Consider the following 12843-nt stretch of genomic DNA (forward strand, 5'->3'; position numbering starts at 1 on the left):
CGGAGGAGGCTGTGGTCAGCGCGGAACACTCTGTGCTCAGCCCCCACCTCCTCTCCGCCTCTGGGATGATTTATTAATACACCCCTCTCACCTGGATCCGGCCTCCCTTGTCACAAATCCTGCTGGGCCCTGATTTGACTGGTAAGCACCACCTGCTCTGCCACTTTGCCCAGGATGGAAAGGAAAGACTAAATGAGATTAGCAAGTGAATGAATGAGAAATCAGCCATGCCAGGTATCCTAGCAAAAGGCTTCAACAAAAGCAGGAAGAATGTTTCAGAGGAAAAGCCTCAGCCAGGAAGTGGAGAGACAAAAATAAAAAAGAGAAAGGGAAAAACAAATTCAGGTCACCTGTAAAAAAATCACCAAGCTAACTAATAAAATGCAGGATATGACCAAGTGAGTTAGAAAAAGTGAGGAAAAATAATAATAACTAACACTAAAATAACAGTCACTCTCCAAGCCCATTTCTAAGTCGGAAACATTTATTAAGTCTTTGAAGCTTCATGGAAACACCGTGAGGTCTACACTGTGATGACTCCTACTTTACAGACAGGGAGACTGAGGCACAGAGAAAGAAAGAAAATAAAGAAGTGAAAAATGGCTATACACCACATAAGAATTAATAGTCTGTGTATATTATAACAGAAGTTCACAAAAAATAAGTTTACATAAAGGTTTTGGGGACATTCTTCCCTCACCCTCTGTTCTCGCCAGGGACTGTTACGTTCTATGGGGCGTCACGTCAGCTTCAGCCGGAAGTACCTCCAGCTTCGGGATCCGGACCTGGCCAGGGCACGCAGCAGCCTGTTTATGTGAAAACCAAAACGACTCCTGGGGAAGAAAAACACACACATAGGTGAAAGCGGTCCTAAGGGAAAGGGGGCAGGCACGCCTGCTTCTTACAAGGCTGAAGATGAGCGAGCCAGGAAAAGGATGGCTATGATTATCTTTCAGGTCTCCCCATCCCGCCCCACGGGTGCATGCTTGACTCTTATTTCAAACAGAATATAAGTAGAACAGAATTTCAAACACACTATAAGGAAAGTGACTATAGCTGCTTCACAAAGCACTTGGGTACAAGCTACAGAGCTGCTGGACCAATTTAATGGCCCATAAGTGTTCATAGGGAGTTAAGAATTCTCTCCCCCTTTTCCAGGGAACAGTATGCCACTTGGCACCGATCCCCTACCCTCCCCACCCCCAGCCCTGGTTTCAATCCCTCAGTATCAGCGGCATGGGGTCCAGGGTATCTTGGGCAAAAATGAACAGTGGGAGGCAATGATGCTTCAGGCTAGCAGAGGCTGTAGTGTGCAGCAGCCTGGCAGTGTTCAGAGGCAGGGCCTGGTACCCAGCACATACAGAGTGGTGTCCACGGGAGGCAGCAGGCCCCAACCAGAAACCTGGTACCGAATAGAAGCTTCTGTAGTACGTGAAGTGATGGTTGGACCTGGTGGTTATTCCTTAGGCAGAGCAACATCCAAACAGAAGCAATGGAAAAAGAGAAATAATATTATTTTTGGAAACAGATAAACAGAAGAACAAACCCCAAAGAATTCCTGAAAAAAATTTGTGGCAACAGCAATAAACACAAGTGATTACTGTAAATGTAACCTTCATTTAAAAAAATAATTTCAAATAGCCATATGGAGAAGTATTTAAGTTGCTTTTATTTTAACTTAGATTTTAGGCAAAATCTGTATTTTACCAGAAAAACATGTTCACCAGTAATAATTTTCCTGAAGCGAAAGACTATATTTTAGGTTATCACAGTATCAACCCAAAGGAGAGTTGGTATTTAAAATATCAGCTTCTTAATAATTCATGTTCATTTTTGTTTCCTTAAAGTTTTGCTCATTACTAATGAATTTATTCTCTTTCTTATTGTTTGAATAACATTAGTGTTTCTGTGGACAAAATCCAAGACTCAGAATAGAAAAAGGAAGTTCATGGTATTCAGTTCAAGATTTGCAACTCACCTCTTTTTTTATTGTGATCTTGGAAGAAATGGCCTAGTTTTTAGAAGGGCAATACTCTGAGTGGCAAATGATAAAATAGAAATAAAAATAATCTCTTTAGTCCACCTATGCAGCTAGATGACTTTATTTTAGAGAGTATATATGTAAACAGTACACTCAACTAACCCTCGTAGGAATCACCCTGGTTATACCTAATGCAACAAATACTATTTAACTTTAACAAAATAAGAATTGTATACTGTCTGGCTTGTTCTTAATTCTTCCCTAAGGGTCTATTTGGTTTAGCATCAAATATAAGATTAAGAGACTCTAGACTTCAGCTAAACAGCCACTCAAGGGATTTAAAGATGATCTCTTTACACAACAGAGAGTTAGCAGACATCTGATGTCCCTGCTCAGAGAACACGGGCTTATACATAGAATAAACTTACTTTTCCTTATGTTGTTTGTTTACTTGAAAGCAAAATGAAAAATAATTTTTCTATACTCTCAAAAAATCAATTTCAGTTGTGTAAAATTTTGGACAAGTGTCTCTCAATTTATACTGCAATAGAAAATAATGAAGCTTATAGTAACTATGTGATCACACAAAAGTGTGTGTATCTATACATGCATGTGCTTATATGTATATATTTGCATGTATCTTAAATTTGCATTGCACAAATGAAATGGGGAAGTCAAATCTAGTAACAGCTCACCAAAAATTCAAACTTGGGTCTTCTTACACCAATTCTAGGCTGCCTTGCATCACTCTTTGCTGTAACCCAAATGGGGACAGAAACTCGCGGGACAGAGGAGAAAAATTGCAGGGAAATATTGCTCCGTCCCACCAGATGGCTAATGATGAAATATTTTTGCATAAGTAGTGAACCATAATATGCACTTCTCTTGTGTATTTAGACTTAATAAAATTGTTTTAGTAGTTTTAAAGAGATAACAAGGGTAGAAAAACAGGGAAGGAGAAAGAGAAAGATGGTAATAAAGATAGAATATAGGCGGGTATCTGCGTGTGTGTGCGCATGCGTGTGTGTATATGTCCGTTTCTCTGTAGAAATGCTTTTCTCTAAAAAGATGCAGTTGCAAGCGGGAGAAACAGGCTTAGGCATGGGGTTGGGAATGCAAGAAGGGAACAGGTGAGGTTCAAGAAGGCAGAGGAGCCTAAGCAACAGCATGCCTGTTGGTCAGACCTGGCTCAGCTGCAAATGGTTTCACATCACAATGTGCCAGCAGAGCAAAGCCACTCTCCTAGTTTATTTGTAAATGAGAGAAAAAAAAATACACATTTTAATATTTGTATTGTTTTTGCAGGGCAAATGCAAATATTTGTGCACAAATACATTTAAATGACAGAACTTGATTGTTCCATTTTCCAGAATAAATTATTTTCATGTTCATAACTCTTGAGTGCATGGCGAATTTTTGGGTGGAGAGCACAGCTGTTGTATCCAACCCCTTCATTTACAGAGGAGGGAATGGATTTGGGCATCACATATGGTTTGCATATGCAAAGCTTATGTAAAGTTATATTTTTAAACGGGAGGGCGTAAGGGAGCACTCAGAACTATTTATTTAAATGCTCTTCGCTTTCTTTGATTCTCCCAAGCCCCGAGTTTTCTACAAATGGAATTCAAGCAGTAACCTTGTGGCAATTTCATTTCCCTACAAATGCCAGCGCTTCCGCTAGGCAGACCTCGTGCCCTGGGAAGAAATGCTGCTGATATGGCAACAGCGACCAAATAAAAGATTGGGTGCTGTTAGGGAAAGACTATTACTCATAACTGGGTCTACATCCTGTCAATTACCATGGCTCGGTGAACAGTGTGTGACGGGAAACCAGGAAGTGATAAAAGATCTCCCAACCCCATGTCTTTGACAGGGAAGGTGGAGCGCTGAGTGAGTGCATTCCAGGCGCCGTGCCACATGCACTCCAGAGCAGGGGCTTGGTCCGTTGATCACCCAGACTGATGTTGACAGCCTCTGCCCTGCTACAAAGTGGAGGTGTAGAAGGGCTTGGCATGCAGGTCCAAGAAGGTAAGCCAATAGTATAACGAGTCCAAAATGAGTGTCCTGTCCCAAACCAAAAGGTTCGTTAAGAGCGAGAGGCGAAGAATAATCATGCAAGCAAAAAGGGGAGCTTTGCTTCAAAAACGCATCTTTCGTCCATTGTCTTTTTTCCAGTTTACAAATCACACGATCGCATCAATGTGCCATGATCGAAAGTCACGTTTTCACACCTCTACGTCAGTGAGCCGTGAGTTCCTTTTTGAACAGCGGACCCAGAATTGCAGCCATCCTGGTGGTCTTGATCTCGAAGCTCTCACCCAATGAAGGGACTCCCTCTCTAGTACCCTGGGGCTGACCCAGATCCAGCTAGTTCTTGAATATTGCCAGTATTAAGTATTACAGGCAAGTTGCGACATAACCAGGCATCCACTTTCAAGCAGTTATTACAAAGTCCTATGTGATGGGAGGAGGCTGGGTTCTGGGTACTGCTAAAAGTTCGCACGTCCCTCGTCAAGTATCCTGTGCATGAAGTAATAAGATTAAGAGCTTTGTTTGACTGAAAGGAGGTACAGAGGGAAGACAAAGAGTAAAGAGACAACATAGAGTTTCCATTCTTGCCCTTTGGCCTGGTTGAGCCCTAATAGAAACAAGGACTAAGGGCTGGAAAAATGACAGACCCCGAGCACAAGCATGCTACCAACTGTGGTAGGCAGAGAGCCCTTCCCTGCAGCTGTCCATGGAGCCCACCTCTTTCTGCACCCTTTTCGTGACAGGCAGCTTGGAGAGCATCGATCAAGGGCACGCTTGCACAGATGTTGGGCCTTATTTGCCACCCAATCCACTGTAGCAGGAATGTGGCACCCTTTCCCCACTCCAGATTCATTGGTTTTTCATAAAACCAATGAACCCTCAAGTACCCTTGTGAGGCAGCAGACAGGGAAGAGGGAGTCACAGACAAGAAACGAAGATGTCAGATGTGTTGGGGAAACTGTTGTGGACAGGCTGCATATTTGGAAAGTCCCAAAAATATTTGGGTTGTGAGTCAGGGGGACAGGCAACTGCCTGTGTGTGGCAGTGTGGGCAGAACCAAGCCCCTGGTCACTGACGTTTCAGTGCGTCCCAGCTGGTAAGCCACAGTAACACTTGGGACTCATTTATGAAGAATCACGGTTGCTTCCTCTGCAACAGAAGCTAATTAAATTGCTACTCATTTACAGAGACTGCGAGGATCAAATGTGTTATTAACTCTGAACAGTTGTCTTTGAAGCCACAGAGTGCATTTATCAATAGAAAAATTAATGACTTCTATTTTTTTCATAATATAAAACATACATCTTAAACAACATGAGCAGTGAGAAGCACTGAATTTAAAAGCTTTCAGTTAAAGGAAGAGAAACCGTATAATGTATCATCCAAACCAGGACACTTTTGACAGTGAACGAAGGTGTTGTGACTTGTCACACTTGGACCGTTCTGGGTACACTGGGCCATTGGTCACCCTACCTACTAGTGATATCTTTAAGACATACATGGACGCTGAGATCTTACATCTTTCTTTGCCTTAGAAAATATCCTCCTAAGTTATTTAAAATTAGTTCTACTTCATGTGGTCCTTCCTCTCTTTCTAGAATGTGTTATCCTGCACCCATTTCCAGATGTTCTAACCTCGCATTTTCCATCTCTTGGCACGTTTTGTGGCTTGTGATGCTGATGGCTGTCTGTCTTCCAGGCCACTCACACAGTTCTCGTCTGTCATCACCCACCCTCCTGAGCCACCTACTGAATTGGTCGGGTTTTTAAGAAGTCTTTTTATTTTATTTGCCATTTAGTAGTTTTGTCCCTAAGTGTTTCTTTCAATTTTTGATTTAGGAGCCCCTTTGAATGCTCCAGCAGGTCTGTTCCATTGGGGGAGTGATCGGATTGTTGTATTTATTTGTCCTCTCTTTGGCTTCTGGACACCTTTGAAGATATGATTATTTTTCTCTGTTGGCCAATTGGAATTGAGGCCTTTTCGGGGGAGGGGGTGCTGCTCTAAAAATCAGGAAGTGCTCAGGTCAAGGGTCCCCCCTGCCCCACCCTGTGAGCCTGGTGTGCAGGCTGACAGTGCCCCCTGCGGCACCCAGAGGAAGCACCGCTGCTCTCAGGTCACTCTGGGCTCTCCCTGCACCCATGGCAGAAAAGATTTGTCCAAACCCTTACGTCTCTTAAGGAATCCTGGCCACTCAGGCAGGACAGAGTGCCAACGGGAGGGGCCTGCACACCTCGATAGACAAGCCCTGTCTCTACCCCAGCTCAGCACCACTTCCTTTGCATAAAAAGGGTGGGTTGGAGGGGATCCTCACTGAGAGCCCAAGGCCTCATTTACACCCGCTGTAGGTTCTGGCTCTTAAAAGGCAAATCACTTCGATTTGGAAGTGGAGGAGAACAGAATGTCATTTAGCTCATTCTGTTCTGAAAAGCGCCCTGTTAGGGGTCCCTTCTGCAAAATGAGGAAACTTAGACCAGTGTTAGGTAGTACTTAGAGGCCTTTTCAAGGCCAATATAATATCTGTAAATCAAATATTAAATAGAAAAATGTTCATGATTATGATCATTTATAGGTAAGAGTGTATCATGAAAGGAACACTTTAAAGACAAGTATTTTTAAAAAAGAGAAGAGTTTTTGAGTTGCAATGCTTTTATGAAAAACCAATTAATCTGGAGTGGGGAGATTGAGCTTGAAATTGGGTGGAAGGCTCCACAGAGCTGTTAAAGTTTTTTATTCGTGATCTTATATGGAACATAAAATATGTGTCCCCATAACCTAGAGCAATGTCTCTCACACTTACTGTCCATATGAATCACCTGGAGACGTTACAGTGCAGGCTCTGATGTGGTGGGTCTGGGAGAGTGCAGGGGAGTCTCTCCTTCTTACAAAGAGCAGGCCCGCACTGCTTGCCCGTGGCCTCCGCTCAGTAGTAAGGCGTGGAGTATTTGTAGTGGCGAGTAGACCTCTGGTGGCCAGAGCTGAAATGTTCAATCATGTTTGTCACGCATCTACACGTTCTTTCTCTGGGAATGGGAAGTCCCCACCCCCCAAAGCCAGCAACTGATATATCTCTAACTGACATGATACAGGCAAAGCCAACATAGTTTATTAATTTGGACTTTCTTAATCTGGAAGTTGGTATTATTCCAGGCAGACCACACTGCCAGGGATTATCAAAGAGGGAATGCATTTTTTTCTTAAAAAAAAAATGAAAACCAACCTAGTAGTAGCCTTTATATACACATAATGAATGAGTTATAAATGATCAGTCTTTATTTCATTTCATTTATTTTTATTTTCTAAGGCTTTCAATTTGATTCTCCTGTCCTCATTAAGGGCTGCCATAAATTTCATTTCTTATAAAATGTCCTCTGATTCAGGCGCTTTTCTGAATCAGACAGGCCTACTCTTTAATTAGGAAAAATGACGGCAGTTTTATAGTAGTTTTAAGTTTCTCAGTCTTCTGGCTCCTCTCAGTCTGTGCTTCTCCACAGAAAATACAAAGTGGTATCTGTTTGACGGACTGTTGTCAGTGGTTCAAATTAAACAAAGACGCTATGAATGTTGGAAAGATATTTACTTTTGAAAACTGTTTTTTTCCTATTATTATTTTTCTAGCTACAAATGTGTTTCTTGTTTGAAAGTCAATAGACATATTTCCTGGCTTTGCCATGGTAAACAGATAAATGCTCCAGAAATCATCCGGGTTTTTTTGTTTTTTTTTTTTTGTTTTTGAGATAACAAAATTAGCAACACTCTAGGGAGATAAACATCCTACACCAAGGATGTGCTCATTCTCAAACTTGATGCCCATCTAATTGAAACAGATTTGCAAATTGATACCAATATCAAGTTGATGTTGATATAAACCTCTGCCTCATGAACAACTCAGTGCCACTGGTCCTGAGCAGCTATTGAAAAATGGCCCGTTGGCTAATGGGATTGTTCCTGAGTTTGCTCGTGTAACAGTGTTCTTGCATTTGAATACTAAGTGGGACCCCAACAGTCTGTTTTCCTTGCTGGCTTCCATAGTATCATCATATTCATTTCTTCATAAGAGTTATACAGATCCTCCATACTGTAGGAAGTTATATATGTTTATTCACCCCTTTTATGAATCAGCTTTATAAAAATATCGAGAGCTATCACCACTACTGACCTGGACTTGGCAGCTACTGACAGAACTGCCTGTAGGTCATTTTAAAGCCCCCTGTTCTGGGGCTCAGGGGTAGGGGATGCTTCCTCAGTCAAGGTTTGGTGGGAAGTGCAGGTAAATGGTTGTTACAGATATCGCTGTATTCTTCGAGTCTCCCAAACTAGACAACATTTCACATGCACCTCCGACTCGGCAATTGACATCGGTTTCATGCATAGGACACACACCACCTGGCAACAGCCCTGATGACCGCTTGTCTACTGAAGGACAAACACTGTTCCTCTGCTCTCTACTCACAACGCTTGGACAGCAGATGGGTGCGGTTTTCCCCACATCACCCCGTTCTCTGACACCAGCTGGGTGACCTACCACCCGGTTCAGCTCTGAGACTGTCCCCCTGGGGTACGTGTCAGATCCCACAGGTTAAGGACTCAGTCCCACACGCCTGCCCCACATCAGAAGCCAGGCTCCCAGGTTACCCAGGCCGCTGTCTGACTTGGCTGCAAACTGGGGGTTCCGACAACCCTCGCCTCAGGTTCAATAACTTGCTATAACATCTCACAGAACTTAAAGAAACACTTACCTACAATTTACCGTATAATAAAGAAGAGGGGAAAGATACAAGTGAACAGCCAGGTGAAGCGATATAAGAGATGAGGGCCAGAAGGGTCCCAAGCACGGGAGCATCTGCCTCCATGGAACAGGGGTGCCCCCCACCGCATGTGGATGTGTTCACGAACTTAAAAGCCTTTTAATACTGTGGTTTAGGGAATTCACACGTAGTGTGAATAGTGCAGTTTAGGTTTCATCACATAGGCGTGATTAATTGTTAATGCAGTTTCTGGTCCCTCTCCCCAGCCTGGGGGATGGGAGTGGAGATGGAAGTTCCACGCTTCTGACCGTGGCTTCGTCCTCCCGGTGAGCAGCCCCATCCTGCAGCCACCCAGGAACCCACCAAGGGTCCCCTCTTTAAAACAGAAGACACTCCTAGCACCTAGGAAATCCCAAGGGATTTAAGACCTCTTCAGCAGAAACTGGAGGAGTGGAAGGACAAATAGGAGAACAAAAGATGCTCCCAGTCCCTTTACCACTTAGAAAGAGTGTGAGAGCCCTGGCCAAGAACCAGGGACAAAGACCAAAGCACATATTTATTATTATAACACAATGTCACACTAACCTTAATCGTTTCATTACATTTTAAAATATCTGCCATAGAGGTTAAGCAGGTGAGTGTTAACCAGCAGGTTTTGTTTATGGAAGCATGCCATTGTGTATACCAGCCCTCAGTGACAGCCAAAAGGAAAAAGGAGTCAGTACTAATTAGAGCAAATATATGTTTTACTAGCAAAACACTCAAATGAAACACATTTAAAAAATCCCAGAATATCTAGATTCTGCCGTGTCTGTGTACCTGCTATGACGACCACAGCAGTCATTTGAAAAATGGAAACGTTTCTGGGCTCTGTGATTTCAGAAGTAGAAATAACAGGCAGCTCAGGGGAGACCACTCTTTATACCAACTTGAAATTTCTTGGACCGCAGATGTTGACTATTTCACTGTGTCTTGTTCCATTTGTATACTTCTAAAAACTGGAAGTACATTTAAGATAGCTAAGCTCAAATGTAAGTGGCATAATTAATTTACACATAAGATGGTACCAATTCAATCAGATGGCTCTCTTACTATCTGTTCAGAACAGCCTTTTTCAGAGGGTAGAGGGAAAGCAGGTGATTCTCAATTACAGGGTTCTCTCCTTCCATTGTCCTCCTGGGTCTGTGGGGCCAGCAAAGGGGCACCCACAGACTATGGGTTGGAATAGGTCAGAGGAATGAGGCCCCCATTGCTAAAAGTTGTGCGAGGTGCAAACAGGTAATTCTGAAAGTGACGTCTCCAAAGGAATGCAAAGTTGGAGCCAAAGCAAACATTCTAAACCGGGTCAGCAGCCCCAGAGGCCAAATTGTGAGTGGCAACTAAGATAAGACGCCAAATGGGTTAGAAAAACAAAAGAGGAGAACTGAGAAGTGTAGGAGCAGGCGGGACCCAAGGAAGCAGCTTTCTGAGGTCAGCTGACTGCGTTTAGCACTAAAGTAGTTCAGAACTAACATCAAAAACCCACCACCACCACCAGGATTTCTCCAGTAAGGTTTCCCTAGATTTGCCTGATCAAAGGCTCTAGAGAAGTGTGGAGCTTGTATTTCCAAGATGAGGGAGTTTCCCATTGTCACAGTGGAGAAGCGACTGGAGCTCTTATTGGGATCTCATGTTCAGGGTCAGTTTTGTGGTGGGGAGGTCAGGCGCAGCAGGGATTGATGGGGCGTGGCAGGGGTGTGTGCAGAAGAGGAAAACAAAGGACAGAAAGTCATGGCGATGAGGGCCTCTGACACCTCAGAGGCCCCGCCTGGAACACTGGCTTCTGAGGTGTCAGCTGTGTAAGATTCTGGAGGAGGCCCGAACATCTTCCCCTGGGATGCCCTTCTTTAGGGAGGGACAGCTACCATTGTATGACTGCTTTTGACCCTGCACATGCCACAGGGTTTTCTAGAGGCTTTTTTAGGGGTCACAGTTCCTCATGCCACAGGTACCTGTCAACTGCCAGGCCCGTTGTTCTCAGAACCGGGATATTCTTGGGGGAGGGCTTCAGGGGATTGTTATAGCAAAGGCCCCTGAGCTGATGTGGCTGCACCAGTTATTTTGGTCTCTGTAGAAGTGCAGACACTTCCTGTATTTCCCTTTAAGCAAATAATGTGGATTAATTATTTATGTGTCAAGCCCAGTAATAAGCACTGAACATGCAATCCTCAGAGACCCCCCCACCCCGCATTCATGGCCCCTTCCTCCTTCTCCCCAGGGCCCCAGCTCTGTCCCGTTACCCACCTCCTCCAGACACAAACCCCAGCAGACGTCACCTCACACTCAGCACTACAGTGGCCCCGATTTGTCTCAGGGTCTTCCTGTTCCTTTCACCAGATTCTGCTGCAGGAAAGAACCTATGACCAAATTGTGGCCAACAAGACTTGAAGGAGAAGCACACCAAAGTTTCTGGGAAGTGCTCCCTCACTCCTGAGAGAGCCACGAGGAGTTTCTGTTTTTTCTCCATTCCATGAACTTTAATCTACTTGCTGGAATCTTGCTACTTGATGGAGGTAGAAGCCTACACACAGGGAGGTGGAGAGATTGAGATAATCACAGAGAACTGAAACGAGATTTCTGATAGCACGTCGGTGGAGCAGACTGCTTTTCCCATGAGATAATAAACCTCATTGTTTAAGCCGGTTTCATCTGGGCTTTCTGCTTATTGCCATCAAATCATACTATGGATAGGGTGATGTAAGGCAGATTTTTTTTTTCTCCCTTTTCTACAGATGAGGAAATTAAGGCTGAACGTTAAGCAATGTTTCAAAGGTTAGCTCCTTAGGTAGGGTCAGGATATGAACCCACATGGCTCAATTTCTAAGCCTGTTTACAAATTCAGAGCCCCTAGTGACATGATTAATCTGACTCTGGTCAGAAGGTCAGAGGTTGTGGACATGAATGCAAATGGTCTTGATTATCCCAGGGGCTCCCAATCCAGGACACTTGTCCTAGAGGGGGCCTGGTGAGGATGTGCTTTTAGAGGCCCAGGACACCTTCAACCAGGGATTTACAGGAAACAAAAAATAGCTGAAAAATAGCAATCTCTCTATGTTACCAGAAGACTCCTAACCATCCTTCCTGAGCCCCCTTAAATGCCATTCTCTCAGTGAAGGTTTTCTCCTGCACCCCTGGCCTGATCAATCACTAGCTTGTATGCCCTCATCAGACCCTTGACTTCTTGTTCTTCCCCCAATTATAATTAAGTAGGTGTTTAACATCTGTCTACCCTGTAGACTATAAATTCCTGACCCTTCTGGACTTCCTTTTCTCTAAGCCCATGCCCAGCCCAGCCATCTATTTGGTTTCCATACCTAGCTGTCCTGTCAAAGAGCGAGGACGCCTGTGGGGACCAGACAGTCCTGAGCACAGTGCTGCATGGAAGGCAGGGCAGTGGGTTCCGAGGTCGGGCTGCGGCGGGTGCTGCGCGCCTGAGGTCTAGAGAGCGCATGCTTCTAGGACAGCGTATGGGAAGGAGATGGAAGGAAACTAACAGGAAACCTCATCTATTCCAAAGGTTGCCTAGAAATTCCATGTGTAGGGAAGAAGTGCTATACAACCTGTTCACCAGCAAGGCAAAGAGATAAACACACACAGCCCAAAAGGGCTTGAGCTAGTACTTTCATTATTACCATCAAGTTGTGTAAGATTTTCTGGACTGCTTTGAAAACTTAACTATCATTTATAATTTAGTTCTTATTGGAAAATACATTGAGAGTATCTAAAAGTATGCACTTTATACAAACTTTTAGTAAAATACAATTATTTCTTTGTATTAAAGTGTTTTTGGGGTGGAGGAAGGATATAATTTTGGCTCCTTCTAAAGCCAAGGGCATTACATGGAGACTAGTAGGTGTAGGTGTTCAGTAAACAGTTGTTGAATAAAGGAAAGGACATTGATCATCAGTTGTACTTTATTTCTAGGCAGAAAATAAACAGAAATGAGTTTAACAAAGAGTGTATATTACTAAGGCTATTGCTGCAAATGGAATTCCCTTCAACAATAATGGCTGAAGAAGAAAAAAATGGCTTAGGGAACCTCAAGA

The sequence above is a fragment of the Pteronotus mesoamericanus genome, unplaced genomic scaffold, assembly GCF_021234165.1.
Source record: "Pteronotus mesoamericanus isolate MK-2021 breed Mesoamerican mustached bat unplaced genomic scaffold, CSHL_Meso_final contig_169, whole genome shotgun sequence".
NCBI classification, from domain to species: Eukaryota; Metazoa; Chordata; class Mammalia; order Chiroptera; family Mormoopidae; genus Pteronotus; species Pteronotus mesoamericanus.